The sequence below is a fragment of the Protopterus annectens genome, chromosome 3.part1, assembly GCF_019279795.1.
Source record: "Protopterus annectens isolate FY-2018-M chromosome 3.part1, PAN1.0, whole genome shotgun sequence".
Classification (NCBI taxonomy): Eukaryota; Metazoa; Chordata; order Ceratodontiformes; family Protopteridae; genus Protopterus; species Protopterus annectens.
In genome coordinates, this window is record NC_056732.1 from 1,728,293,755 (window position 1) to 1,728,306,548 (window position 12,794).

At 39.7% G+C, this 12,794-nt stretch overlaps 1 protein-coding gene across 1 annotated transcript in view; it reads left to right on the forward strand.

Annotated features, from left to right (window-relative positions):
• LOC122798643 (zinc finger protein 569-like) overlaps window positions 1-12,794 on the forward strand; it is a 784,097-nt gene that overhangs the window by 21,545 nt on the left and 749,758 nt on the right. The gene's annotated exons all lie outside the window — the stretch shown is intronic.

A 12,794-nucleotide genomic window follows, 5' to 3' on the forward strand; every position in this document is an offset into this window, starting at 1 on the left:
TCTTTGTGAAGTTATTTCTGGCTTTCCAGTTGTAGATGTCTTGTGAGATACATACCCAAAAGAAATTTTAATGCTCTATAATGGAGGTCCCATAAAGAGTGATGAGTGGGGGGAACAATGACCTCTTTTCTGGATGAAACGCTTTTGTGAGAAGGGTGTGCAACATTGAAGGACTTCCTAACTACTGTGGCATGTAGTTATCAAGGAGACTTTATCCACCTGTGTCCCAGGTCTCTTATCACACTAGGTGTTAAGTAGACTACACGTCTATGTGATGATTCATGGGTACAGAATTTTTAAAGGGATGACAATGCACTTTGGCACTGAAGCTTGAGGCCATGGCTTTGTGCAAGCATCTGTCTCAGTGAGGCCCTTTACTGAGATGTCAACATCGTTCGGGAGTTTGATTATAGCTCCTGGATTTTGCAGGTCATCTATGAACTTCGTGTGAGACCTTCTAGTCAGATACCAAACGGGAAGACAGGACTGAACCTTGTGGTACTCCACTTGTCACTGGTCTGAAGTCAGTTGGAACCTCCTACAGTCACAATGGGTTCTGTCAGTAGGCCAGTTGGCAACCATCTTGTGACATGGATTTTATACCTAGTTTAGTGGTTTATCATAATTCCAGGTAGAGGGATGGTGTTGAAAGCTGGCTCCAGCAAAATCTAGGCAGGCTGTAGCAGAAACTACTACCCTCATCTATTGGCTTTGGTGACTGCTAAAGAAGTCTGTGAGTTTAGGAGACATGATCTTCAGCACACCTGAAGCCTGAACTATGAGTCCAGAGTTTTGGGAGATTACTGTCTTTGTTTATAAGTTTCCCATGATAAAGCACATTCCGCCTTGCTTGCAGACCCAAGGAGCTCGTCAGGCTAATGGGCGGTAATTCCCCCACGGTCAGTGGTGGTTCCCCCTTTGTGAGTGGGATAACCATCATTTGTGTGCCATTTAGTGGGCACAAAGCCTGAAAGGTGAATATGATTGAACATAATTTATGGGTGGGAGTGCCAGTTCATTCTGTGGTTCATGTACAGAATGCAGTCTGGGATGTTGTCAGAGTCCCATGGATGCTCTGTTCTGTGGCTGGAGCATGTGGTTTTACTGCAATAGCCATGGTCTGAACTTTCCACTCTTCAGGGTATAGAGATAGGCCCTTTAAGAAATTGAGAGGGTAACTTTAGCACACTGAGCCTATCTGCTGGGATGTTGCTTCAATATCAATTGGTTCTGTATATTTAGTGCCGATGTGCTGCTGTGACTCCAGAGTGAATCTGGTGTTGCCGACAAGATTCTTGACATAGCTGTAAAGATAACTTTGTGGTTGTCTTTAGAGATGTTGGCGATTTGTTTTAATATTAACTAGCTTTGGAAAGTTTTGTAGAGGGATCTCAGCACTTTTGAGGCTGACCAGGAGTTCCTCAGTTGTAGGATTTACCTGACTTTTGCAAGTTTCTTTTTTCTGTTGTAGAGTTTGTTTGCCATGGTGACCTGAATTTAAACTACTTTGGAGGATAGCATCTTGGTTCTGTTAGGATATACGATCCTGACATGCACTCATAACAGTGTTTATAAAGTGTATTGTGTAGGATTCAGCAGTGGTTCCTCCTTGTCCATCTGCATGGTTGTCATGAAAGTCTACACTTCTGTCTTAAGAAGGTGAAGTTGGCTTTGGAGGTACACAGTGGTTTTCCCCTAATGGGGGTAGAGGACGGGATGTGAATATCTGGGGTGATTAGCTTGTGGTTGGATCTGACCAATGATTGACCTCTGATGTAGAACACTGATCGCCCATATTGGTAATGACCGGGTCCCCGAATATTACTGCCTGGTAAGAGGTGTGGATAGTTGATCTAAGGTGCTGGAATTTATGAATTCCAAGCGTTAAACAAAGAAGTTAGTACAGAGATGGTTTCCCAGTTAATGGTAGGGTAGTTGAAATCGCCCATTAGGGTGTTGTTAATGTACCTAATATTTTCCAATTAATATCGAAATGAGGTAGAATCTTGGGGCATGGTGAAGAATCTGCTTGTGAAGCTACAATTTGGATTGTAGTCTTTCCAGAGTTAGTTGCCGTTAATTTTGGATGCATTATGCTGAGCAATGTGCCTGGAGGGTGTGGACATCGCCAATGAACCATGGACCGCCTCTGCCTTTGAATGTTCAATCCAGATTGGGTGTCGAAGGTGTGGTATGAATTAAAGCCTGGTAATACAGGGTACTCTCTGGAGCCTGTCCCTGTAGCACAAATCAGCCAGTGTTCTCAAATTTAGGAGTACCCTTGAGTGGGTATTTTGAGGTTTAGTTCTAGCATCCCAGTACCATTCACCCTCAATTTTAACACTTGTACCTGTAATGCAGTGGTGGTTGTCATTTGAACCTTTATACAAAAGGCACTATAGGGTGGCAAGAGCCTTGGCAGTATCTGGAATCCACGACTACCTGAGTGCTGCAGAGCCATCTCCTAGCAAAGCATCATATTCCTGCTCCCGATCAAGTGTCATCCAAGACAGACAGATACTGGATCCCCTTAGAATTACACCAGAAGCTTAGCCAATTGTTGAAGTCAATCATTTTGCCCTTGTACTGTGTTATAATTCTGGGTGATGGCAGGATGCTACTCAAGGCTAGGGTCATACCCTCACTACAAAGAGGCTACACAGAGGTCAGAGCGTTCCTCCATGTCTCTTTTCATGTAGTCCAGGGAGGAACATCTCAGGTCATTCACACCAACATGGACAATGATAGAGTCATATTTGTACTTGTTGTGGAGTGACCTGAGAGGGTACATTATGGAATGGATCCTGGCACCTGACAGGCAGCTGACAGTAACTTTCTCCTTGTTTAGCCTGGTGAGTAGAACATCAGTGTGCCTGACTACAGAGTCAAATATGAAGCTAGAGAGTGTTGTGTCAGTCGTTGTTGTTGCTCCTCATGGGCTTTGTGGTTGAGTGGCACTTTTACACTGAGTTTATGTGAGCTATGTGTCATTTTTAGGTTGTTATTTAATTGGGGTGGAGAGTTTGCCCTTAGTTTCTACTTTGGAGGTCTCTGTTGCTTATGCAGATTTTTGTTGAGCCTCCAAGTGAATGTAGGTCTATTGTGTTTGTGTTTCTATGTGTGTGTGTTGCTGGTGGTGCTTAGGTTTGCAGGGGACTGTATATGATGAAGTGTGAAGATGTGGTGTAAGTGTTTACCTTCTCTCCCTCTTGACTGTCATGGCCTGTGAGTCTTGAATGAAGAAGAGCTTTGCTTCCAGTTTGACTGTATAAGTGCATCTCTCACAGGTTGTAGTGTTGAGTGGTAGGAGGAGAGGGTTGTCTGTGTACATGAAGCAATTGCCGCATTGCCCCAAGACGCACAAATTCATCAGGTAGACATGAGGAAATATCAGGAGCTGACCCTTAGACATGCCTGGATAGGTGTTTATTTATTAAGTACTCAAAACTGTTTTCCTCTAGATAAGTGAGGAAAGCTGAGTGCTGTAGTAATTTGTAGCTTATTTAGTGCTTACAACGAGTTCTGAACAAGTGCTGAGCTCAAAGAAATAGATTTCAGTGCTAAAACTAAAAAACAAGCTAGTTCTAGGGCAATATTTGAAGAGCAGACTCTAGGGCGCCGGGGATGGTCTAACCCCAGCAAAGCGGTGATGCATAAAGTGTTTTTTTTTTTTTAAATATAACAGTAGCAAATGTGCAAACTGATTTAAATAAATTAACCAATAAAAAGCTAAAAACTGAGGCCTGTTTCAGCAGTCTTCGATCAGACAAGTTCTAACTGCACACTCCTGCCACTAGGGTGCAGGGGAGCCTTCTCCGAAAAAAAGATGGCCTGGATTAGTGCTCAAGTTATACAAATAAAACTAGATTCAGCACATCTGAATCTAGTCTATGCAACAGCAAACAAGGCGTACCAATTTCAGAAAGAAGCAGTTCGAATAAGCGAAGGCACACAATATTAACTGTGGGAAACTTCCCCTAGCTCAAGAGGCAGATCTAATCTCTACTCCTACAAAATTGCAGGACCCACACCCTTCTGTAAAGAGGTAAAGATAACTTGGCCTGAGCCCAAGTGCTTAATCAGAACCAATACACTTACTAGAATAGCCAGACACTAGAGCCTTCAATCAGCAACTCCCAACTTAGAGAGGATGTGGGCTGAGATGTCCTACCACAACAGGTGCAGACCACAAACCTTGTAATTTAAAACAACTGGTCTCAAAATGCCAAGTGCTTGGAGCCAAAGGCTTAGAATAACAGTTACAATTTGAAATCCAGGCTGCCCTAACAAGCAGTAATAAATGCAGCCCCAGAGCAAATGCAGTTAAGAGTACTTTTGCCCAGAGCAGGCATGCAAAAAAGCAAAAATAAAGTAATAAAGTAGGAAGAAGCATACAAATACAGTTAAAAGCAGATAGATAAAGTGCAATTTTTTTCAAATATAACAATAGACAATGAAAAGCAGGCAAATTAGTTTAAATAAATTACAATTAACCAGTAAAAGCTCAAAAACTAAAAGCCCTGTATCCAGCGTGAGTCTTCCAATCAAGGACAAATTCTAACTGCACTCTCCTGCCACCCAGGGTGCAGAGGAACCTACTCAAAAAATATGGCCTGAATCAGTGCTCAAGTTAGCACAAAACAAAAGCTAGACTTCCAGCAGGCCTGAATCTGATCTATGCACTACAGCAGACAAAGAGCACACCAATTCAGAAAGAAACAGTTCAAATAAAGCAAGGCACAATAAGCACTTTAACAGAAAATTCCCAGCTCAGAAGGCAGAATCTAGCCTCTCCTCCCACAAGGTTCAGACCAAAAAGCCTTCTTACTGTAAAATAACTGTCCTGCAAAGGCCAAAGTGCTTAAACAGAACTAATAACCTTGTTTAGAAACATCAGACACTAAGCCTTCAATCAGCAATGCCCATCTTAGAAGGGATGTAGCTGCAATGTCATGCCACAGCAATTACAGACCACAAAGTACTTTCCTAATGTAAGCAAATGGGTCTAAGAAGAAGTCCAGGAGTAGCAACAAAAAGCCTTAGAATAGACCGTTACAATTTAATCGAGGCTACTACCAAGCTTGAGTGATAAGTGCAGCCAGAGGAATAAATCACAACTGAGTACTTTTTAAGAAGAGACAAAAACAAAATAAAAAGTAATAAGGTGAGGAAAAGAAACACAAAATACAGTAAAAGCAGATGAATAAAAAGTGCAAATTGCTTTGTTAGCAGGAGTGCAAGGAGAGAGGAAGGAGGGCAGAGAAGACAAGATTTCAAGAGTTATGAACCCCTGGGGTGGGTTGGCCTTCTTTTCAAATGTTCTCTCTGTATTAAGTAAGGTGAACACTAGACTGGAAGGGTGTCCCAGATCAAGAATTTACAGTAAGGGTGGGCAACACTGACATAAAGCCACCAACCTATAACAAAACACCACAAGAATAGGGTGGGGGTGAGGAAAAAAACAGTTTCAGGACAGATAAGAAACAGAAAACAGTGCCAAAAAATATATGAAATAATTCAGTCATGCTATAAAGTAATTCAGTCAGGCCAAATTAATACAATGTAGAACTCGAGAGTTAAAATGCCAAGAAAATATACTTATTAAATCAGCGATATATTCCCAGATTGTTTGAGAATCACACACCAGCCAGACACCAGGAGTTTCCAACAGTGTATAGATGGGAATAGATGAATTACAGTGACTGTTCTTTTTCCTTTGCACTTTTGTACTTTATTCTCTTTAGTGTGGCTATCATTACGAATAAGGTACTGATAATGATGTTGATGAACGTATTAATAAACATATACAATAAGACTGCTAGAAGTCAAAGCCAACTTCACACTGCAACACCCTTCTTATTACTATGTAGCCAGTGTAGAGAAAGACTACAATAAGGCACTACATGTAATAAATGCAGCAGTACAAATGCAGTTAAGTACTTTTAAGAACAGGCAGCAAAAGCAAAATAAAGTAATAAAGTAGGAAGAAACAGAAATACAGTAAAAGCAGATTAATAAAGTGCAATTTTTTAATATAACAATAGAAAACGAGCACATTAATTTAAACAAATTACCCAATTAACCAGTAAAAAGCTCAAAACAAAGCCCTGTTCCAGCAGTCTTCAATCGGACAAGTTCTAACTGCACACTCCTGCCACCAGGGTGCAGGGGAACCTACTCCAAAAAATATGGCCTAGATCAGTGCTCAAGTTATACAAACAAAGCTAGATTCAGCAGGCCTGAATCTTTTCTGTGCTACAGCAGACAAGGCACACCAATTCAGAAAGAAACAGTTCAAATAAGCAGGCACAATAAGCCTTTAACCAGAAATTCCCAGCTCAGAAGGGCAGAATCTAGCCTCTCCTCCCACAAGAGTTCAGACCAAAAACCTTCTTACTGTAAAATAACTGTCCTGAAGCCAAAGTGCTTAACCAGAACTAATACACTTTTAGAATAGCAGACACTAAGCCTTCAACCAGCAATTCCCATCTTAGAAGGATGTAAGTTACCTGTCATGCCACAACAGTGCAGACCACAAACCTTCCTAATGTAAACAACTGGTCTGAAGCCCAAGTGCTTAACCAAAAGCCTTAGAATAAGTTACAGTTTAATCAGGCTACTACCAAGCAGGGATAAGTGCAGCAGAATAAATACAATTGAGTACTTTTAAGAAGAGACAAAACAAAATAAAGTAATAAAGTAGGAAGAAACACAATACAGTAAAAGCAGATGAATAAAGTGCAATTTTTTGTTAGTAAAGTGCAAGGAGAGAGGAAGGAGGGGCAGAAGACAATTCAAGGTTATGAACCTAAGTGGGTTGGCCTTCTCAAATGTTCTCTCTGTATCAAGTAAAGTGAACACTAGACTGGGTGGGGTGTCCCAGATCAAATTTACAGTAGGGGTGGGCAACTGTAAAGCCACCAACTATAACAAACACCACAAGAATAGGGTGGGGGTGAGGAAAAAAAACAGTTTCAGGACAGATAAGAAACAGAAAACAGTGCCAGAAAATATATAAAATAATTCAGTCAGGCTATAAAATAATTCAGTCAGGCCAAATTAATAGTTAAAATGCCAAGAAAATATACTTATTAATCAGCGATATATTCCCAGATTGTTTGAGAATCACACACCAGACAGACACCAGGAGTTTCCAATGGTGTATAGATGGGAATGGATGAATTACATTGACTGTTCTTTTTCCTTTGTACTTTAAGGTATTGATAATGATTTTGATGAACATATTAATAAACATATACAATAAAAAAGAACTCACAAATATAGAGGTGCAAGCAGGGCACAGACTCTTCCACTGCTGCCTTGACAACAGCCCTTTCTGGGTGACTGTCATCCTTACACAAATTAAGACCACCTGCATGGAGGGAATGAGTGAGCTCCTGCCAATAGGAGGTGAAGCTGATATTTGGTATGTACATATGGAAAGCACAGAAAAAAATGCGGAATAACATTCCACACAATAAAATGTGAACTGCTGAAAACCAACATCAGATCATCTTCAGACTACCTTTGCTCAGTTAATACTGGCCTTGTCAGAAAAAAACAAACAAGCAAACAAACAAATCTTCTTATACTTCACTTAAACCCACAACTTATCCTGATAACAGCTACATACTATTAAATCTATAACTTAAATTCAAAGTTCCAACTTATTTTTACTTACCATTTCCATAAATGTAACTGTTGTACATATGCAATACATCTTTAAGCCTTCTATTCCACTGCCGCTGCTATCTATACTACTTTTCAGGCTCTGTTGGTGCATCAGGTTTTTGCAGTAATCCTCTAACTATGCCCCCCTTTAGTCTGTGTTGGGTAAGGGGTGCACACCTTTACATGATAATGAGCTACAGTAACGTCACATCATGTACTACACAGAAGCCCCAGAGAATTCAGTTAGCAGTGCAGGCCTCACAGAACTGTGTCCACATCTACTTAATATGGGTTATATACAAGTCTCCAGACATGAAATAGTCTGAGGGAGTGGGTAAAAATATCAGCTGGAAGTAAAGAAATGCACCTGGAAAACTGAATAAATATACTTCCCAACAACCAATGTTGCATTTGGACCTACAGAAATTCTAATTCCTAGTATAAAAAGTTCAGCTACAATCCACTGGAAAATGTGTGCATCAGGAAGGGAACTGGTCTGAAAACTAGAGTGTCAGGCATAGAACTTTATTATAGTCCTCACTGCAAATAGATTAGCTGAACAATCTGTGCAAATTGGGATGTACACCGTTCTGTATGACCTTTCTGGGAAAGAAGCCATAAATGTACACATATCTAATTTCTCTTGTAGAAGAGATAAGACAAAATAAAACTAAACAGCAATACTGACAGAAAATTTCAATCATTAGCATTAGCCTAAAAAGAACTTGCTATTTATTGGGCATGTGCTACTGCATGAGACAAGGTCCTATACAATCTGTTAATGCATGTACTACTGAGCAGAGAAACAAAGCTAAAGAACGTGAATCAGATGAGCCACCTGATTTTCTAATAAGAGGAAGCATCATTGGTGGCATAAGAAATGATGCAACAAGGGGTGGGACATTATTTATTTATTTGTTAACCACGATAGAACACTGATCCACATGGATAAGTCTGGGAGCACTGTTTGGAATTAAGAAAGACAGATGTACAAAAACTAGACTATTAGAACATTCCAGAATACTACTTTATTGGACAATTGTAAAGCAATACAACAGAGATTTTCTGAAGAAATGCCGTCTTTAAAAGCAGCAGCAGCAGCAATGCTATAGACTCACCCCTTTTGGGTTTAAACTTCATTATTAGGAATTATATCATTAGGATGACCATATTTACTCCTGTTACCACATGCACACGTTTTCTCCGGCTGTCAGGTAGCTGTTGGATTGCTGGTACATTATAACACAAGATACAACCCTTCCAAATATACCACATGCTTGTTAAAATTGTAAAATGTATACATTTCTGAAAAAAAATATTTATATGCATCTTTCATTGATGGTGCTCTCTTTTGAGCTAAATTAGCCTGGTTCCATGGCTCACATGGAAGACTGAGGTGACTAGGATTCAGTTAGTGGGCTAGCACTGGAGAAGCAAGGCAGGGAAGAGGAAGAAGTGAAGGGACACGTCCCACTTGTCTTTCTTGGTGGTGGGAAGGGTTGTGCAAACTAAAGGGTACAGTGACTTGCTGTGATTTACCTGATGGGCACTGAGTAAGCTATCCCTTATGCTTTACAGAGGTAAGGAAGAGTTGCTTGGAGGGGAAGTCCCTTGTGGAAATGAGTGGACATTCTCAGGGGTCAGCTTACATCCATCTTTTCTTTATCCGCTGCATACAAGGGACAGGGCTACCAAAAAAAAAAAAAAACTCATGCCAATGCCATGTCATGCAGGGATAAAGTCCTGACTACTGCCCAGGCAACCTGGGTTTAATTAGCTGCTCAGCTATCTGAGGTACTGCCATGGAAGAAGGGCATGCATGTCCTGTGGAAGGGTGTACAGTCAGGTACATCTTGTAGTCAATCCCATTAGAAGGCTGGCAACATACACGGTGGAGCTGTCCTAAAGGGAAAAAGTGAGGATATTGTCTGTGTCAGTGGTGAGGTGGGAAGATACACCTGCACATCTCATTTGCACATCCACACTTAAATGTCAATAGGTGTGGGACATGGAAGGGAAGTAACGGTACTTCTCAGCAGCCATATGCCATTTCCTCAGGTGCAGCAATTTCCTAACTGGTCCACAGCATGGATCTGAGTAAGTCTGGGACAGAAGTTGAGCTTTGTAGAACTTGAGGATGAATACAAGTCAAAAAGATCAAGAATCATCCCTGATGGCTATTCCTTCCTGTTGATATTTGCACAGAGATCTGAACAGGAGGGGGTTAATAATGGATGGTAGGGGCACAAATGAACAAAAAATGGTGTATTGGATAAGTAAAATAACTTAACATTTCAATCATAGGTGCCAAGTTATCTCAGCAAAGATGAAAGTGACCCAATCGTAGGTGCCAAGGCCAATCATTTTTTTTATTATACTACTATTATTTTAAAATAGGTGTGCAGCCAATTAAAAAAAAAATCTCTTTTACCCAGCACATCTGTGAGATAATTATTTGTCTATTTCACTAACTGTACTAGCCAAATAAGTATCCTGAAGCTACAATCAATGTAAAGTCTAACCTGGAAGCGAGGTCATGCTATTCATTACCAAGACTTCAGATCTCTACTCCCACAAACATAGTGACAAGACATGGCAGCTCAAGTATTATTGTTTTGCCATCTAATTACATGTAATTGCTAGCTGTTAGCAGCCAATCTCAATGCTTTTCCAGCAATCTCTAGTCATATTACCTGAAGGAGACTTTAATTTTCAGTGATGTTTCTCTTTGACATGTATTTTGGTTTTCGTACTGGTATGAAACCAAATAGATCTCTGAGCAGTGGTAACAATATGCATTGTCTACAGCACAAAACATTTGTCAAACTTACATTTTCCATGATCAGTCTGAGGTTGGGTTGACCACTAGCACGGAGTTAAAAACATTTATAGTGGCAGTTTTGTCACCATGTCTGGTTGTAACACATGGCAGTTAATTGCCAGAAGTGGCAATTTGTTTAGAGTGGCAGTATATAGATGAAGATGGGGAAGATTGGGATGATCGTAGTGATGTGATGGCTATTGTGGCTTGGTGTGATGGGGAAATGGTTTTGTGTTATAGAGCTATAAGCTGACATACACTACAGTGATAATTTTCCCTGCATTATACCACAACCTATCATCAGAGAGGGTACACAGAAGGTGGTTATTTTTACAAGGTTACGGAGGCAAGTTATGTGTAAAACATGGGATAATTATGTGACATGGCAGTGTCTGTGTCTTATGAGCTGCGAGTTAAAATTAATTTTGGAGGTCACAATGCCTTTCCTTTTTTCACAACCACACATCAAAAATATTCACAGAAACTGTCTACAAAACTGTGTATGAAAACAAAGGGCAGCTAATCACGGAAACGGCTACTTCAGGGGCATGTAGAAATGCAACAGGTTGAGCTAAATTACTGTGGTCATTTCTTTCACTTTCATTACAATCAGATATCAAATGTGAACACATATGGTGATTTTTTTAAGCAGGTGTGAAAAGGCATGTAGGCCGCAGTGGTGCAGCGGTAGCGTTGTCATCTCACAGCAAGAGGTTCTCCCGTTAGATTCTCGGCTGGAGCGACTACTGTGTGGAGTCTGCATGTCCTCCCTGTGGTCGAGTGGCGTTCGAAAGACATGCGTGAATGGCCATGCTTTCGTTGAAGGTTGTGTGTCGGGCTGGCAACTCGGCACCACAAAAATCTACTGCCAACCATTAGCGGACCGGAGTTTCGCTGTGGTGACCCTTAACTAGGAAAAGCCAAAAGAAGAAGAGGTGTGAGAAGGTATGAAGTAAATGAATGCATCACTGTTGAATAAAAAGTATGTGGCATGTTGAGAGCACAGTATGTGTCTAGCAGCCTCAAGATGAAATATGTATTTTTGGCCATTGTGTTTTTCATTTTTCTCTTAATAAGTCATCAGAAGTATACAGAGTGTGGCTACACCTGGGGCAAACAATATATGAAAGAAAGACCATTTGTAGCATCCTTTCTGAATGATTACTGATATGGTGTGCTTGGAGGCAGTATCTGTCAAAGAAAAATGTGACCATTATAATGTGTGTCATAGACACAAGTGGTTTAGCCTCTCAGAAGGGGAACATTCTGATGGGACAATACATGTGCATTTTGTACAAAAGTATTAGAATTCCCCAAGGTTATCCTGCAAACAAACTCAGACAGGGGAACAGACATGATCGCTTGTATAAAGCTAACAAGTCAAGTTTGGAAGTTAAAGAATGCAAAAAAATATATAATGGACAGATAAAGGATGTAATGATGGACTGATAAAGGATATAATGAATTCATTACAAGGGAAAAAATCCATGTACAGTTAGTGAAAAGAGAATATATGAAAAAATAAGAGAAGCGACTTAATTGTGGACGCAGCTATACACACACACTATATATATATATATATATATATATATATATATATATATATGCATATGTATACACACACACTATATATATATATATATATATATGCATATGTATATATATATATATACACACACACACACTATATATATATATATATATATATATATATATATATATATATATACATACATATGTATATATGTATACACACACACACACACATATATGTCAGGGAGAGAAGGAACAAAGGTTTTGACTTTTCCAGGAAAATGTTAAAATGGAGATGCTAAATCTTATATCCAAATGATAAAAAGAGAAGAGGTGGAATATAATGGTGACTGGGGAGTAAACAAAGGAGAAACAGAAAATGCAAAATTAACAGAAGAAATCACTGTGAAATAAATGGAATCAGTTTTAGGAAAAGTGAGTGAAAAATATGTATTTGGATTAGAGTTTTTATAAGAACTTGAGTGATGATTCAGAAAGCGATTTTTGATAAAATATTAAATGAGTGGAAGAAGATGGGTTTCAGAAATGAACTATGTGTAGTTAAAGTAAAAACTAGTATAGAATAAGAGGATAAACGGTTTAAACGTTAGCGACAAATTACTCTACTAAATACAGTTTACAAGATTTTTGACGAAAATTGTAGAACTGAGATTTGAAGATTTTTTTATAAAGAGGTGTGGGTAAAGGAAATCTATGGACTAAAAAGGAAAGACGTAAATCATGGTTATAACAAAGGGAAGTGTGAGTA